The 17,068-nt window shown below is 41.7% G+C and overlaps 1 protein-coding gene across 5 annotated transcripts in view; it reads right to left on the reverse strand.

The window, feature by feature from the left end:
* The window catches only part of CHST9 (carbohydrate sulfotransferase 9), an 86,396-nt gene extending 79,661 nt beyond the window's left edge, over nt 1-6,735 (reverse strand). Inside the window, exons 1-4 of one of the 5 annotated variants that reach the window (XM_030971813.1) lie at nt 6,641-6,735; nt 5,884-5,931; nt 5,691-5,783; nt 1,760-1,818 (exon numbers count right to left, since the gene is read on the reverse strand). The gene's annotated coding sequence lies outside the window, so the exon portion shown is untranslated. Of the gene's footprint in view, nt 1-1,385; nt 1,819-5,487; nt 5,538-5,690; nt 5,784-5,883; nt 6,169-6,640 lie in introns of those variants that run through there. The other 4 variants (XM_030971811.1, XM_030971812.1, XM_030971814.1 and 1 more) reach the window with 4 other exon arrangements.
* Nucleotides 6,736-17,068: the final 10,333 nt, after the last annotated feature.

Raw genomic sequence — 17,068 nt, forward strand, 5'->3', positions numbered from 1 at the left:
GACCCAAATGAGGTCACTGGGTGTCACACCAATGCCCCACTCTGCCCACCAACCACCACAGCTGGGAAGTTACAGCGAGGAGCTTGCGCCTTCCAGGTGGCTGGGTCACACTCCAGGAGGCTGCCAGCCCCCTGTGATGGGCAACCCAGCTTCTCTGCTTCTGGACTGTGTAATCATGTGTCCCTAAGGATGGGTCACCACACAACACAACCACTCGGCTCGCAGAGCCCCAGCATCGGTTCAGCTTGTGCATCAAGGAGTCACACAATGATATCCACCCTCAAATATGAACCCAAGGTTTTGAGTTTTGCAGGATTAGGAAATGGCAGCATAAGATGGTATCAGTAAAAGAGCAAAAAATTAATTAACGGCTCATCTTTTTATTCAGCTCTGTTTTGCAATATGGAGAGGGACTTGTCAGGAACTCAATTCTTGCCAAAAGTTTAATGGAAATGAGCTGAACTGTAAAAACTTATCAAAAAGATTTCTTTATTGAACAGCAGTGGGCCCAGAGAAAGCGATTTACCTGATACCCTGCATGTGCCACAAAGGGGTCATAAAATTCATTTTATAAAATCAGAACATGGATCACTAGAGGACAACTCCTTAACCTGAATAAGAATGTGCTCACTTTGAAAGTGCATTATTAGAAGCTGAAGAGCTGTTGTTGAAACTGGCCTGCACAGCAAAGAAAATGCCTTAAAATTCAACATAATGGTCACTTTTGTCAGTACATATGACAGAAGTGTCTGATGAACTAACACATAGAATTCTAGGAAAAACTCAAGCTTTTAAAGGAATACAGCCAACTGGAAGATATTTGAAAGATAAATCTGTTAAATACACAAAAAAGAAAATGCAGCCACTTAAATGTTATTTGAATCATACAAGTATTCCATGTTCCACAAGTTTGTATTTTTTAATAACTCAGCACTGCTACATCTATAATTGCTGAGTTTCTAAAAATACAGTACACATAAAGCTTAGCAGGAGCTCCCATTAAAAACAGCTGTTGAATGAACAAGTAACTATGTTAGAAAGATGCAAAAGATTTCAAGAACAACAAAACTGTTCAGCACTTTTCATATGTTTTTCCAATTCCGTGCCATTAAATTATACACTTCTCTTAAGTACAAACTTGCCTGCAGAAAATGTAGGCCAGGTTTAAATATTAATCATTTTATGTGTAATTGTTCTGCAGAAGACAGATAACTAGACATTAACAGAATGTAAATGTTCTGTCTGAAGTTTTTTTCTAAGGGTCATGAAGCAACTGGTTCAAACCATGCACATGAAAGGAAGGTGACAGAGGCTTCATTCTTAACCTTGCTCTTTCTACGTTGATTCTACAGAGAGGGAATTTCTTATATGTTATATACAAGTACCTGTTTGCAGCTATTGTGATGATGCACAGGATTGGAAGGAAGCAGTGAAAATTGGGCAAAAACCAAGAAAATGCTTGGGGAATGCTGTGAAATGCTTTTTTTATAGTTGTGGGTAGTGGAGCCTCCTTTCACACAGATCTTCATTAGCTGTTATCACTTGCACCTTTTTTTTCTTACAGCGCTCTCAGCACTCTCAGACTTGCAGTGCTCTTTATTTATGCTACAAAGTTACTTAGGGCTTTGCACCTAACTTCAGTGCTGCAGCAACTGCACTGTTTGCATGTCTTTAGAAGTCGCTCTGCTGAGGAGACAGAAGCTTCCCAGCATAAGCAATGCTTCAAGAACCACCAGTCGTAGAATCGACGAATACAAACCTCTTCTGTTTCCCACAAACAAAAGCTGTGTTGTTCATGTAACAGGACATTGTAGGCATCTGTATTAGGAGAAAAAAAAGCAGCAAATAAAAAGATATGAGGGTCTGAATATATCTTTGAAATAAATTACTTAAATTATAGTTACTAGAAAGTAGGAATCAGTTTCTTGCTCTTTGGGATTTGCAAGTTTCTCTCATAATAAAAAGATGAGGAATACAGACATACACAATGACAGTGCATGCTTCCAAATAAGCCCACTTCTGTGGTGTTGCTTTCTTCTATCTCTGACTACACAAAGCTCCCATATATTCAGCCCTTCTTTCTGAAAAACAGCATTCTTGAGTGGGCAAGCAAAGCTTTCTCAGGCCACATGGACGATGCTGAAAGGAAAGTATCTCACACCACATCTCCGTGAACATTTCTGACACTGGTAGGCTGGCACTGCTGCTCTCTCCAGCCACTTGCTCTCATTCTCCCTGTTTGCCCAGCTCTTGCCACCACCATGAGCACTTTCTGACCAAGTTTAACCAAATTACAGCCCACAAAGAATTTACCCAAGGAACTGTGCCAATGGTTTTCATTTAGCATTCACTGGTATCACATACATCCATGACCCATGACAGCACAGGATATAGAGCTGACCTTGCCCAAACATCATCATGGTTGCATGCAGCACCACCTACAAGCCTTGAAAGGTGATGATGAAAATGCACAGTAAAATAAGGAGCACTTTTAAGCTCCTTTTTTTAAGCTATTTAATCTGTTAATAAGAAAACAGATGTTTTTCTGCTAGGTTAGTTTTGGTTTTGAGTGGAAAGAAGTTTGTAAAAGGAAACAGCAGTTCAAGGTGTTTTTCTTTTTTTTCGTTTTGAACTACCAAACACACCCTAAGGCAGATTCACTCCACCATCACAGTCACTGTAATTATCTTTGTATCAAGAGTTTACACGCTGCTTGCAATTAGTTTAATTTATTTAAATTTAATTTATATGAAACTGTGTTCTTCATTTACATATTGACTAATTTTTAAGATTAATTTTAAACAAGAGTAACATTAAATTAAGACTACTGATTTTAGCTCAGGTTAGAATCTAAATACATCAAACCCAACTATTCTGCTACCTTATAAGATTTTAAAGGCTTTTCAGCTTGAATGAGTAGTTTAATTTATTTAACACAGTGATTTGTAACCCCCATATGAAAAAATTACAGTGACATTTAAAAAAGTCTGCATCTGTGAGTCTTCTAGAAGAACTTGAAAAATGGCTGCACAACACTGACAAATTTTCTTCTTTTGTATTAAAAAGTGGTGGTCGTGGATTACACTCTCAGGCAACTGGGCAAGAGGAAATACCTGCAAATATTCTTTAATCAAGATAAATGCTTTCTTGTGGCTGTGAAAAGCCAAGAAGCAGTTACTTTCAAGCCAAGTATTTTCAAAAGAGATCAGCCATATCCAGACACAGGTTCAGCATCCCTACTTAAGCTGTGAATCCTTGGTTTTTGCTTCTAGTTCTGGGGGACATGGCTCCCCTGGGTGATACCTTGACCATCCTTGCTGGATGGTTCTTGCTATGAGGGAACTAATGTAGCCTGAGAAACTGCTCTGTGCCTTCCACCTATGCTGAACTAGATTCTTGCTTTTGCCCAACATCATCCCCATCTCTTTGGGATGTATGGACCCCAGTGTCCCCACCTGTTTGAGCTCAAGATATGCACCCCAAAATTTCAAGTTCTTTTGAGTACTGGAGACTACTACATATCCTTATCCATCATGGAGAAGTAGTAAATCTGGCAGACAATAGCACTATGTGCCTTAAATGACAAACACAGCAAAAATTTAGAAATTTTACAGTACATCATCCAATTTTTCTTCCTTTCAATCAAATATACCTGCAGCTGAGGAGAGGCACCTCAGCACTCAGGTACCATTCTTGGCTCCTTCCTATTCTAGACCACATGAAACCAATGGCATCTGGTCAGAATGTTTGGCTAACTTTAGATTTCCTTGCCACCATAACCCTTACCATCACCTAGTTCCAAAATCAATGCAAAACATTAAGTTGCCACCTATTTAGAAACTTTCCTTTTAATTTCAGCTTTTTTCCCTTCACTTGGAAATAAAGAATATCAAGATGCAGGGTTAACCAGCAAAATTCAGATGAAAAAACCCAGACAATCTTTATAATGGTCAAAACATTCATATTACTGTGGCATACTGTAAATTCCCACCCACTCAGTATCTCCTTAGACACAACTGAATTGATGAAAACAAAATGAAAAAAAGAACACAGAAAGCTACTGCAACTGCACAGTTTGGGGATTTTTTTGGTGTTTTTCATTTTCTTCCCTCCATCCTTACCTCAAGAAGCACTACATTTTCAGATACCTCCACCAGAGTTATCATGGCAGGAAAATTTTGCAGTGAGGAATGTTCTGCTGGACACTGGACCAGACTACTTTCAGCTCAATCAGAAGAAGGAAGCAAGGATATCTTCTCACTTCAGCGCTCCCCCTCCTCCCTCACTTCTCATCTGTTAGCTCATGTCCTACTTCACACGCAGATGATCCTCCAGGATCACCTTTCCGCTGCCCACATCTCAACTTTCTGGCTTCACAACGACTGGCACAAGGCAGACCTCCAGCTCCTAACAATGCTTGCACAGTTCCTCACATCAGGCAGTACTACTTTTTGTTCTGGTTTATTACAGAGGCTTCTAGAAATAAACATACAGTATTTGCCATTTCTTATCTCCGAGCAAATTAAGCTGAGTTTTATGGCTGGGTGAAGTCAAAGGCCTTACAGAAATTTGAATTAACTGAGTAAGCAGATCAAGATAGTCAAAACAGTGGTGCTGAGAAACTTTGTAAAAATTAAAAAAACACTGAACCAACCAACCAACCCCTCACCAAACACCCCCCAGATAACAAAATCAAACAACAAAGCCCAAACTAAACCAAAATTCCCATAAGGGAGTTTTTCCTGTCCATAGAAATTTAATAGGGGTATATAGAGAGCATACGGGCCCACTGTTACATCAGTCCTGCTGACACCTCAGCAACTTCTTCATCTGAAGAGTTGCTCATAAGAAGGCTGTGTAAAAGTATAATTGAAGACACCATCTGGCCTGCACAACTTTTATTACTGGCAATAACAGAAGATTACTACCTACCAACACTGCAAATCAAGTTAAGAGAATTCTCTAAGAGCTCCATAAGACACAAATAATGAAATATTTTTTTATGAAATATATAGGGATTTCTCTTCAAAGGAGAGACCTGTTTTCATCAAAGTGAGTATTCTCACTCACCCACTGTCAATTATGAAACAATAAAGCCCCTTTAAAAAATAGAGCTTAAAATTTTGAAATTTTAATAGCAGTCAGGAAATTCCAAACATCAACATCACCAAAGTAACCTCCCACCCAGTCAACTTGTATATATTTAACATTTTTCCACCTCACTCTCCCTTGTTATATAGCAGACCACAATGTTGTTATAGCAATTATATTTTGTTTCAAATGTACTTCAGAGCACACAACACACTATACAAAATTAATAACATGGCAAAGAAAACATGGTTTGCATTTGATTTCGCCATTTTAAACTATTAACATCACTAGTTCCTCATTATCCTTTTGATGTATTTCCAAAGGAAAAAAAATCCATTTAAATGAAACAATGGGCACAAGTTAGACTCTGCTTCTGAGAACACACACACCATTTACCTGGTCCTGCTCCTCCACCATAAATCCTGCTAAACTTCAGACCATGTTGGTTTAGTGCACATAGCAACTTGCCTCAGACACCTGCAGATTAATTTAAAGCTGCAGTTTTAGACAAACAAAAGTTATGCTTGTGTTAAGAACAGATAAATGCCATGTGTATTCATGTTGACACACCAGCATCATGGAAAGTTTTGGTTACTTACAGACAGCAGAGAAGACAGTGAAAGCATCAGGTCTGGAACTTCACCAGGATATTCAGTTTCAAGGGTTTCATCCTACAGCTACTGGACATCTTGCTGCAAAAACGAAAAATCATTAATATTCTCAGTAACATTTGCCAGTCAGGACTGAGGGACCTCAGCAGAAAAAGGCAAGTTTGGCATGCTTAGCTCTTACCTGTCTGTAGCACTCCTGGGAGTCAGCGAGCAGTCCCATGGAAGTCACCTGGATTTTGGGAAGTTAAACAAAAACACTGCTCACAAGACAGCAACTTGATGGCTCTCAGTCTTCTAACAGAATTATAGGTGGGATTTCTTCCCACTGTCAGGATAAGGAACATCAGCAAAAGCACTGTGTCAAAGCCAGATCTTCCCTTTTTTGAACTGTTGAAATGACATGGTCTTGTTTACGGACTGCAGTGAACCGAGGGGCTATCAGCATGCCAACAAGACTCGCAGCCTACTACATTCACTCTACTGCTAGAAAACGCACAGGCAAAATACCAGTCCATTTTTTTTATTTTGGAGACGTGCCACGAATTCCGGATTCCCGCTGTGTGACGAAGGAGGGGGGTGTGTGTGGGTGTAGGGAGTCAGCAGAAAAGTTGCTCGGTGCGCGGAGCCCCAGCGGGGGCTCTGCGATCCCCTCAACTTCTGGGGACCCCGCAGCCCCTGGGGGCCGCTCCCGCTGCTAATCCCCTCGCCCGGGACACGCCGGGGACACGCCGGGGCTGACCCTCATCCCGCAGGGCCGCTCCGCGCTGAAGGCACCGGGACGGCCGCGCCACCGCCTCCGGCTCCGCGTCCCGGCGCCCGGGGCTGGGCGGTGCCGGCGGGGAGCGGCTGCTGCCGGGGCCGCGGGGGACACAGACCCGGCCGCAAGCTCGCCCACCCTGCCGCCCGCCCCCGGTGGGCGCCCGGCGGCAGCCCCTCACCTGCCCGCCGCTCCCGCCGCTCCCGGGAGGCGCTGCCGCCGCGGCGCCTGCACACAAACTTTCCTGGCCAAACTTTGGGGCCGGGCGGGCTGGGGAGGGGCCCCGGCGGGCAGGGACACCCCCGGGCGCAGCGGGCGGGTCCCCGCGGGGCAGGTGAGTCCCGCCGGCCACCGCCGTGTGCGTCCGCTCCGCCCGTGGCATCGCGCTCCCTCCCCGCCGCCCGCAGAGGAAGAGCTTTGCTCAAAGGTTTTTGTTTGCTGCTACGTATCCAGGGGTAGCTCTCCCCGTGCTAGGGAATAAATATGTCTAAGCTGCCAGAAGAAGCAACTCATAGCTTTAATTAGCTACTAAAACAGGTAGGGTAGAAACTTTATTGCTGTCTATGGGAAACGGGATGACAGAGAAAAATGTTTAATTAGTGCTTATTGGAGCTTCACGTGTGCCTTGCAAACCTTATCTGCTTATTGTGACAATAGACCAACCATGTAGATAAATGGCATTATCGCTTTGCTTACATTTCTTCAGGGGAGTCCTTGAAGAAATAGCTCTTAGCCCTTGCTAAGGTGAGGCAAGCACGGCAGAGTTCTGACTTTCCAAAGCCGCGCTCAAACGACTTCCGTGTCTGTCCCCTTTAGGCGTTTAGCTCCAGGGCTGTGTTCCTAGAACTACCCCAGCAGACAGATACTACTAAAATGCTCCTTGATTCACTGCCCCATTGCTCGCTTATGGCATCGAGGCCTCTCCTGGAGTAACAGTAATGTAACCATTCATGTTTTTGCAACATCTTTTACTCCAACAGGTTTCAAATCATCTCACGCACTGTTGAGACACACGCAGGGATCTCTTCCCCAGCCAGCGCAGCACCGCCTTCGGCAGGAAGCTGAGCAACGCCCACCAGCCGAAATCCAGTGTCTCAGAGCAGAGGGTAGAGAGCTGGGCGCTGCTCAGATTTCCAAGGAGGGTTAACTAGGCAGAGAGTGTAATTACCCTGTCCAAAGCTTAGGTGTTAGTTGAAAAGTGCTCCAGGATCTGTAACAGCCGTAGTGCTGTTACAGTGCTCCAGGATCTGTGTGCAGGAGCGTTCCCTTGGATTTCCAATCCAGGTGCTAAACTGTCCTGCCCCTGCTTAGTTTGGGTTGAGCGACTACATATAACCTCACCGTGGTGCTATACATTTTCTCTGGTTTATCTCACTTAAGGGTCTCCCTAGTCACAGTTCATTATAGGAGCTAGCAGCTCAGAGAAAGCCTAGGGAGAGAGATTTTTCCCTTTAACCCAATCATGGATCCATTTTAAAGTTCTAGTGAATAATGACCATCCCTCACACCCATAGCTTGTCTGGCTGCCTAGTAGAAGTAAAAGGGGAAGAAGGAGAGTGTGAAGTAAAATATGGCATTTTTTTGCTTTTTCAGGAGAGTTGAGCATATTTCCCCTTTTAGACAACCTGGCAGGGATGTGATCCCATGCTAACCATATGCCTTAACAACAAAAAATGCAACCTTATATTTAAATTATAGATCTATTAGTCCCCGATGGCCAGTGAGATTTTAGAGAAAAACAACATGCCAGCTGAATTTTAGTTTCCGGATGAAATACACTCAGAAGATTGTAATGAAGGTCACTGAAGCTTCTAGTAAGGATATACAGATTAACCTTCTGGGTGTTGTAGATTTAATTTCACTCAGTAAGTACATGCAGCAAACATATTTCTTCAGATTGATCTACTCAGGCTGTATCCATCAACTAAATAAACTTATATATAACACTGAATAGATCAGATTTTTTTTTCCAGTTAATGGAATAAATTAATTGCTTTGGGATAAAAGCCAAGTCTTGTTTTACAACTTAGTAAAAAAAACCAACCAAACAAGAAAACTCCCAAACCACAAAGAACTCCAGACTAATGCACTTAGTTTTGATAATACTTGTTCCATACAGATTGTCCTGGTGCAGAGGGTATAGTCCAGCTATTGATATAGGAATCTTTACCAGATTAAAGATTAAAAATTCAACATGCAGGTGAAATTAGACACTGGATTAGGAAGCTCATCAACTACGTAACTGTAATCAGCACCTTCTGAAGGCTGACATGGAGCAAAAAAGAAGCAAATTACAAAAGGGTGGCGGCAGTCTGTCTGTGGCAGCAGGGCTGGTGCGGAGCCAGCGCCTACATCAGAAACTCTTCTTGGCAGGTTTCTGCATGTTTCCCATGAATTCTGGTAGATGAGTAGCTCAAGAGTTAAAGAAGCAGCATCATCCTCTGAAAGCAGTGAGACAGCAGCCAGGTGGTGATGCCTTCTCACAGGAACAGGAGCAGTCAGAGCACTTAGAGAAGAAAGGTAACAGGTTGTGAATCCAAACTCCAACCTGCCAAAAATTAGAGGTCAATTTGCTGAAAAAAACCGCCTTTACTCTGCAATAACACCAATTTAGGCTCTTTACACACTTTCTGTGTAGATTTTCAGGAACAGCCATTGAGGAAAGTATGGTGTGGAGGGTAGGTAGGTAGGTCCACACTCAGAGCTGCTTCTCCATGGACTGTGCACTGTGTATGGCCCTTAAATTTGTGGGTGCTCAAACCATGGGGCAGAAACCATATATATCATTGCTGTAATCTGTTAAGCAACCCTCCTCACCTGCTGAAATTTCCACTCAGCCTAGGTTTCCATTTTTCATTTTTCAAAATTTTCTGCAAAGCTAGCACAGCCATCTGCACATATACACACATTTCAAGGAGTCAGAATTTGAGATTCTTATGTTTAAAGAAAAATTTAATATAAAGGCCCTGGCTCATGTAGCAGGGCCTGTTTGGCCTGATCTTTTTCCAAAGGGGAAGGAATAGACCTTCAGAGACGTTTTTAGATTAGCCAAAATCATTCCAAGTGCTGTTATCATTTGCTGCACTGACTTTTAGGATGGGCCACACTGGCATAGTTTCAGCATGTTATATATAAATATAGAGCCCATTAAAGAAGCCTTTGGTGATTAAAAACGTTTTATCATTATGAAGGTGTCTTTTGCTCCAGGGTACAAACTATTCAGCAAGTAGTTTCATTTTATTTCCTTGAGCTTTTTTCATTTTCAGCTAATTAGCTAGAAATACACCACCTAAAATATTCCCTTTTCCTCAGTTAGGAGGCTAAAATTTGCCTCTACCAAGCATTGCTATAGGGCATTTGCTTTGTTCTTTAAAAAAACTACTAGCAACTTGGTATAAAATTCATTTGCTCAGTAACTGGTATGCTGGGGTAATTATCAAAGCCTTTCTAACCAAGCTGTGTGCTCATTCAAAAATATTAGGCAATTCAAAATGTCTATGGTTCTTCAGCTATTACGAAGTTTTGTTTTTTAAGCAGTCTCCAAAAACTTGACTTAAACACTTCAGTGAGTTGACTGTGAAACTATTTTATCCTAATGGGCTCCTGTTCTCAGAAGACAGCCAAAAGTAAACAGTAGCAGCAATTTTTTTTTTTGAAGGTCGGTACATTATCTTACTCCAATTCCAAAATGTTCTTTAAATAGCAGATACCACTCTGTCAAGTGCTGCTGGGCTACAAAATGCCTTAGGATATCCTGAAAAATTTATTTCTGAAAAAAAATGAGTTAATTCTGTAGTTGAGTGACTGGTGAGGAATTCCATTAACAAGTGTGAATGGAAAGGTTGAGATTATCTCCCCTTCTCTTACCCCCTCTGCCCTAGCTCTGGGTGAACAGGTTTATGTGAGTATTCATGCTGTTACATGATGCATTTATATCTTAGAGGAGATGTATCCAGTTTTACAGGCTCCATGCATAGAGCCTTTTCAAGACAAGACTGGATAGACCCCTGAGCTACCTGGCCTGGCCCCATGGCTGACCCAGTCATGTGCTGCAGGTGGGACTGCAGGTTTCCTGTGATCCTGTCCTGTGTGAGTTGTCCTATGCTGTCTTCCTGGATAGCCCATCTAAAAAGTCAGGACGTCACACTTTCCCCAATGTGGTCTCATCTCACTACAAAAATGAGGTTTGAATGCCCTCCACAGAATCACAGACCACAAATGGATTAATGAGGTCCTCAGTGTCAGAAGGGTTTCTGTAGAAATGTGGTTTGTAAAGGAGGAAGTTCCTCTGAAAAAAAAGAAGCCTGTTCTTCCAGGCCTTTTGCAATATGTTTGTAAAAGCTGTGAAACATTGCACTTTCTAGTTTGTCTTATTCTAGAGAAGAGGAAACACTCATCTTTGTTCCACCAAATAATGCTTGATTATGATGCCTCCTGGAAGAGAACAGCCTATTGTATTAGATCGCCAAGCTGGGAGACAGTTTCTTTGGTCTTTCAGTTCTTGGTATCACAGTGGCCACACAAAATGAGTTGAAAAAAACCCCTTAACTGTGTGATTTAAATGCTTTAAAAGCATCCATAAAGATCTTGAAGGTGATGTTCTTGTCTTCCAATTTTCACTAAGGGATACTGCTGATCTTTTCCATCCTTACTGTGGCGTCTGGATTTCTCAGCTACAACTGACTGCTCTTAGATATTACGAAGACTGAAAAAAAACCCTTACAAAAACCTCTTTTGGACCAATTTTACTATCTTTCACGTGACTACTAAATGTCAGAGAAGTAGATTCTACATGTTGCCCTTTGGTCTCCCCACATTCCCTGAATGTGAGAGAAACAAAATTCTCTTATTCCCAACAACATGCTTGACAGTACAGAGTTCTGCACTAATTCAACATCTGTTGACAAACTGTCTATATAAATCGACAGGGAAACAAACTGATTAATGAAACTGGGGGTACCTCCAAAGTAATTCACAATCTGTCGAAATAAGACACCCTACCAGTAAATATGTAATTCCAATGCTCTGGTTCCTCTTGCACCCTAAAATACCTGGAATAAAAAGCAGAAATACAGTGAGATGGCGGCTGTCCTGAAGTTAAAGGAAGACTGAATGAAATAAAACAGGATGTTTTTTTCCTTCACCAGTATCAGCATTGTGTTGAATGTTTGCTTTGCTTATTAAGACCAATGGACATATCCTGAACCCATTCTGATAGCTTGGAATCAAACACTGAGCAAATTATAACATTATGGTATTCATATGTGCCAGGAAAAAAAAAGTTCCTGAGAAATTCTGGGACAAATGAAGGTGGAAAGTAGAATAAATACTAGGCAGACTGGCAACCGCAGTATTTAAGAGAGAGAAAAAGAGCTAGATATTAAAACATTATCCAAAATCTCATGTGAACATTAGTTCCAAGTGTTTGGTTGTTGTGCAATAGTTCACATATGGCCAGTCAGTACTGTCTCTTGCTTTTGAATCTCCAAAAGGTGTCAGTTTAAAGGAAAACGAGGTCATATATTCTATACTGGATATAGGACACATGCTGGCCAGCCTAAGATTTGCAAGAAATTTCACTGCTTACCACACACCTCCCTTTAGTTAGAGGCTGAGGTACATATAAAACAAAAGACAGTTTTTCAGGGGGCACAACCAAGGTGCTTAACCTATTATTGCCTATTTTATACAAAAAAATATTCTCACAGCTGGGTTTTTAGATGAAGCTATTTCACTGAGACAGCAGTGATTGCTGGTGGTGGGTCATCTTCTTTTAGATACAAAATTTTAGTCTAACTGTGCTAATGTAGCTAAATCTGCTGGCAGTGTTTGATGGAGCTGACCATCAAGTGGTGCTCTTTAACATAAGATCTAGCAGGGTAGATAAAGCCGCACATCTCGTTCTCTTAACCCTTCTCCTAGCCATGTCATTGTTTAGAATTGTGCTCCTCATTCTGGGAATATCCTCATGAATTTGAAACTCTTCATTAAAACTGGGATATTAGATGGATTTGGGAGTCAGCAGCATGCAAGCATGCATGTGCAATAAAACTCTGCATCTTCATTACAGCTTGATCAAGCTTTCCAAGCACTAAAGTGTATAACTTCACACACTAAATGGAAGAGTAGCCTGGGAAAACTAACATGCCTCTAATGTTGGACTGTTCAAAGAGAAAGAGATCTGGAAAAGCTGTGTCAGCTCAGGCTGGGAACTAGGCTTGGAGCAATTCTGGAAATGTGAGTAATGGTAGAAAATTCTCTAGCCAGGGGCATTTCCCTCCTGTCGCATACCCACAGCCATTTCTCCTGCCCTCAGGCCCCACTGCTGCAAAATGCTGTAAAATAAAAAAAAAAAAGCAAGTGAATGCCATGATGGAGCCTCAGGATCATAAAATCCTAACACATCTCACAGGATTCCTGCTGATTTCCCTTGGCTCGGCTCAGCTCAACTGTATATAAACCATGCTCTCCAGGATTTGGCTTACTTTCTCTCAGTAATTAGGTTTCACAGGAAGGTTTTTCTTTATTTTTGGGAAACTTTTCCTCATAACCAATATAGTTTATTTCATGTGCTTTTCCTCTTGCTCTTTTCCCAAAGGACACAGGATAGTTCACTACCCTTTTTGTGAGAATGTTACATGGTAAATTCCTACTAAGGAAACCACAGCTCACAGCATATTGTTCCTTTAATAGGAAGCAACCATCCTTCATCTTATGTTTGAATTCTGCAATGAATTTATCTCACTCATTAATCCAGTGCAAGCCACCTTCTTTCTGTCTCTGTCTCATTGTAACCTGCTGAACAAAGGTGACTTTCTCAAGGATGCTTTAAATAACCCATTCTCCAGGACTTTCTTTAGGCTTTACTAAACTCATCTTTTCCAGATGGTATCATAATTTCCTACCCTTCCATCTTCAGAATGAAATGTAAGAACACTTAATAAGTAACTTGGGACAGATCATGAACTTCCACAAATACATTCAAGCAGTGCTTTCATTGCTAGACTGCTACTCCACATCTGGAGAGGGGAATGTGAGGGGCTTGCATGACGATATTTGGGGGCAGGGGGAGGCAGGCTACAGAGATGGCTTCTGCAAGAACCTGCTAGAAGCTTCTCCCATGTGTGACAGGGTTGATGTCAGCTGACTCCAGGACAGACCCACCACTGCCCAAGGCTGAGACCATCAGTGACAGTGGCAGCACTATTGGGGTAACAGAGTTAAGAAGGGGGAAAAAGTTACTTCACAGGAGTAGGTTGTAGCTGGAAAACAGAGAAGGGAGAATATGTGAGAGGAACAACTCTTCAGACTGCCAGGTCAGCGCAGAAGAAGGCGGAGGAGGTGCTCCAGAGCTGAGATTCCCCTGCAGCCTGTGGTGCAGACATGATAAGGCCGCTGTGTCCTTGCAACCCATGGAGATCCATGGTGGAGCAGAAATCCACCCTGTGCAGGACCCCACACCAGAGCAGGTGGATGCCTGAAGGAGACAGTGACCCCCCCCGGGAAGCCTGTGCAGGAGCAGCCTCTTGGCAGAACTGGTGGAAACATGAAGAGAAGTCCACACTGGAGCAGGTTTTCTGGCAGGACTTATGACACTGAGGGACATATTGTCAGGTGCCTTTCCCACTACACACCTGATCTGGGCTGCACAAATGGAGGGGTTGTTTATACTTGTTGTAAGTATTTTTTTTAAAATGTGTGCTTGGGAATTTAATCTGATTTTGGAAATGGAAAAGCATTATTGTTTCTGTTTTGTAATTTTTGGGATTATCTAATTACTATTGGAAAACAGCTAAAGAATAAACAAAGCAGCCTGTTATTCTCTTGTTTGCTTTACAAATAGATGCTCTGCTTTGTAATTACTCCTTTAAAACTAAATGCTTAGGTACAAAATATATGACTTAGGAAAACTTTAAGGTCATCATGGCAAATATTTGACAGTACCTGTAGAACTAAAGCACAGATACCACTATTTATTTTATTGTTTATAAACAGTGAAGTTTTGGTCAGTGGAGCTAGAAGACTTTTTATTTTAATATTAGACAGGAGCAGAAACTGCAAGAAATGTGGGCCCTGTACACACATAGGAACACCTTTGACCAAGCATTTTTTGGTTGTCATCAAACTATTTTTTGATTGTATATATTAAAGTCAACACATGTTTAAATCTATATGCATACATGATGCATTTATATCCAAGTCTTTTTGCAACTGTGTGTTTCTTTGTCAAGATTTGCAAGTCATCTACAAAGAGCTTAGCTTATAAAAACAATTGAAACTTCCAGCGGTGAATTAAAATAGCAGGAATTTTTGTTTGTTTTCCTTAATCTCAAATTGGTGTGAGGTGTAGAGTTGCTGCTTGTGTCAGTGTAATAACAGTGACTGCCAAGTTACGTTTTCAAAAGCAAATAGATTGAAGTAGTCAGGATTTTCAGGATCATCTACAGTTAAAAAAACCTCCAAGTTAGGTAGTTTACAGGGAAGCCATTATTAGCAAATCCCACAGACACCCTGCTGTCAGAGCTCCATACATGGCACAGAAGCAAATACATTCTCTCACTACAGTTTGGATTTATTAACCTGGAAATTCAGAGCTCCACAACATGAAACTCCTGTTGTGTCTGCAGCCAGATTTTTCACCTGTGATTCCTCTTCTCCCGGTCCACAACCTACACAAAATTACTGCCACATCTCTTCTTCCAGGGGGACTAACTTGCCAGCTGCTGGTAGCCAGCTGTGAAACAACCAGTTTTTTACAGTGGACAGCCCCCAAACTATCAAAAGGAACTAAGAAGATGGAAAAATTCAAGCTCTCACTGAATTACAAGTCTTACTATCACCAACCGCCAATTTACATTGGGATGGGGGAGAGAAGAAGGGGTTTAGTAAAGGAAACAAATTACATTTAGCAAATGAGATAGGGGGCAGTTTTTTCCTTCAGATAATCTTTTCTTTCTGAGTATCTGCATACATGCTTTTAGAGTATATTTTTAATGTAGGGATAATTTATCCTCTATAGGCAGTCAGAATAAATGAGTTGGCAGAGTTTGCTCAGGCCTCCTCGTCCCCAGTAAGTGTATGCATGGTGCTGTAATACTATTCTGGGTCTGCAGTCTGAAGTTACAATTTCCATTCTGCCACCCTACCAGCAAAATGGGGCCTCTCATTTATCTACATCAGATCATGGTTTGCAATTGATAGATCAACTTCAAATAAAATGTAGGCAATTCACCTTATAACACAAATGTTTCTTGTATTGAGCACCTGCCTTCGTTATGGTGCATTCTGTAGCAGCTGCCTGTAAAGATTACATTGTATAGAAAAAGAGGCTTATAAGCCATCAAAGAGGACTGAATTCAATCCTTTAAGAGATGATGAGAGCACGAAACCTGGTCATTTTCAATAGCTGAATTACAATACCTTTCAGGTATTACACTTGCCCCTGCACACCCTTTTTCATTTCTTCATTGTTATGTTCACACTTTCTGCTTCACTAAGGTCTATTCTTCTCCTAGCTTAGTGTTAGAAAGCCAGAACTGCCACCATTACCTCTGTCACCACCACCACCACCACCAAAAGATGGGATAATTTGACAGCAAATGCTGCCGTATCAAGTACATGCAATTTAGTATCCTGAAGTGAACAGAAAGTGTATTCTCCATCTATCTCATGTATAGTACCTTACAGTGTATGGATAGTTTCAACATTCAGACCAAATGGCTTTCTTCTAGTCACCAGGAACACAAAGACTGATGCTTTTTAACAAATGTTTTCCCTCTAAATGTGAACATGAAATGTCTTGTATTCCAAAAATACACACGTTTGCATTTGAGGTTATATTAAGCACTGATCAGAGCAGGTCAACAAATTTCACTTTTCTGATTTTTACTTCAGTGATCTTGTAAATCAGTGTAAATATTTTTAAATCTTTGCACACAGCTATTGCAAAACCTATGGGGAACACATGTCATGGCAAAAGTAGCAGTTTGTGGTGCTGGGAGAATGAGATCCTGTTGCCAACTAAGAGCTTCTAAAGGGCACAGGAGAAACATTTTGTTCAGACATGTCTGTGCTCTCCTGCATGAGCATGAGTAGCTGTCAGGTTAATGCTGCCAAAACCTTTGGGATAAGAGTCCTGAGGCCAGAGGTGGCTGTGTCTCACTGCCATCACCCAGCCCAGCGCCCTCCTCCACATTCATAGAGACCAAGTCACTATTTCCACAGAGACTGGCAGCCACTGCAATTCCTTGCTACATCCTCTTTGAGAGCGCCTAGATCTTTATCTGTTTCTCAGAGGGAGTGTAAGCCCAGCTGATGCTATGAGTATTCAGAATTTCCCTTTAGCTGTTGTCAGTCCCTTTCTCAAGCAATGAAGGAAGACATCCTCAGGCTCTCTCCCATGAGATAGTGGCCAGCCAGGAAGCCAGTGTAAAAAGTTGAGAGTTTACCATTACACCTAACTATCAAATGCTAAGTGCTTAATGGAACTGCAAGGGAATAAGTATTTTAACCGTGAATAACTAACCCCACATTTAATCATCCCTGCGTAAATCTGCAGGATCCCTTCTGAGTCTGACAGGACAGCCCTAGAATTACCTCATTTAGAAGA

This window comes from Camarhynchus parvulus, chromosome 2, assembly GCF_901933205.1.
Source record: "Camarhynchus parvulus chromosome 2, STF_HiC, whole genome shotgun sequence".
Taxonomy (NCBI): Eukaryota; Metazoa; Chordata; class Aves; order Passeriformes; family Thraupidae; genus Camarhynchus; species Camarhynchus parvulus.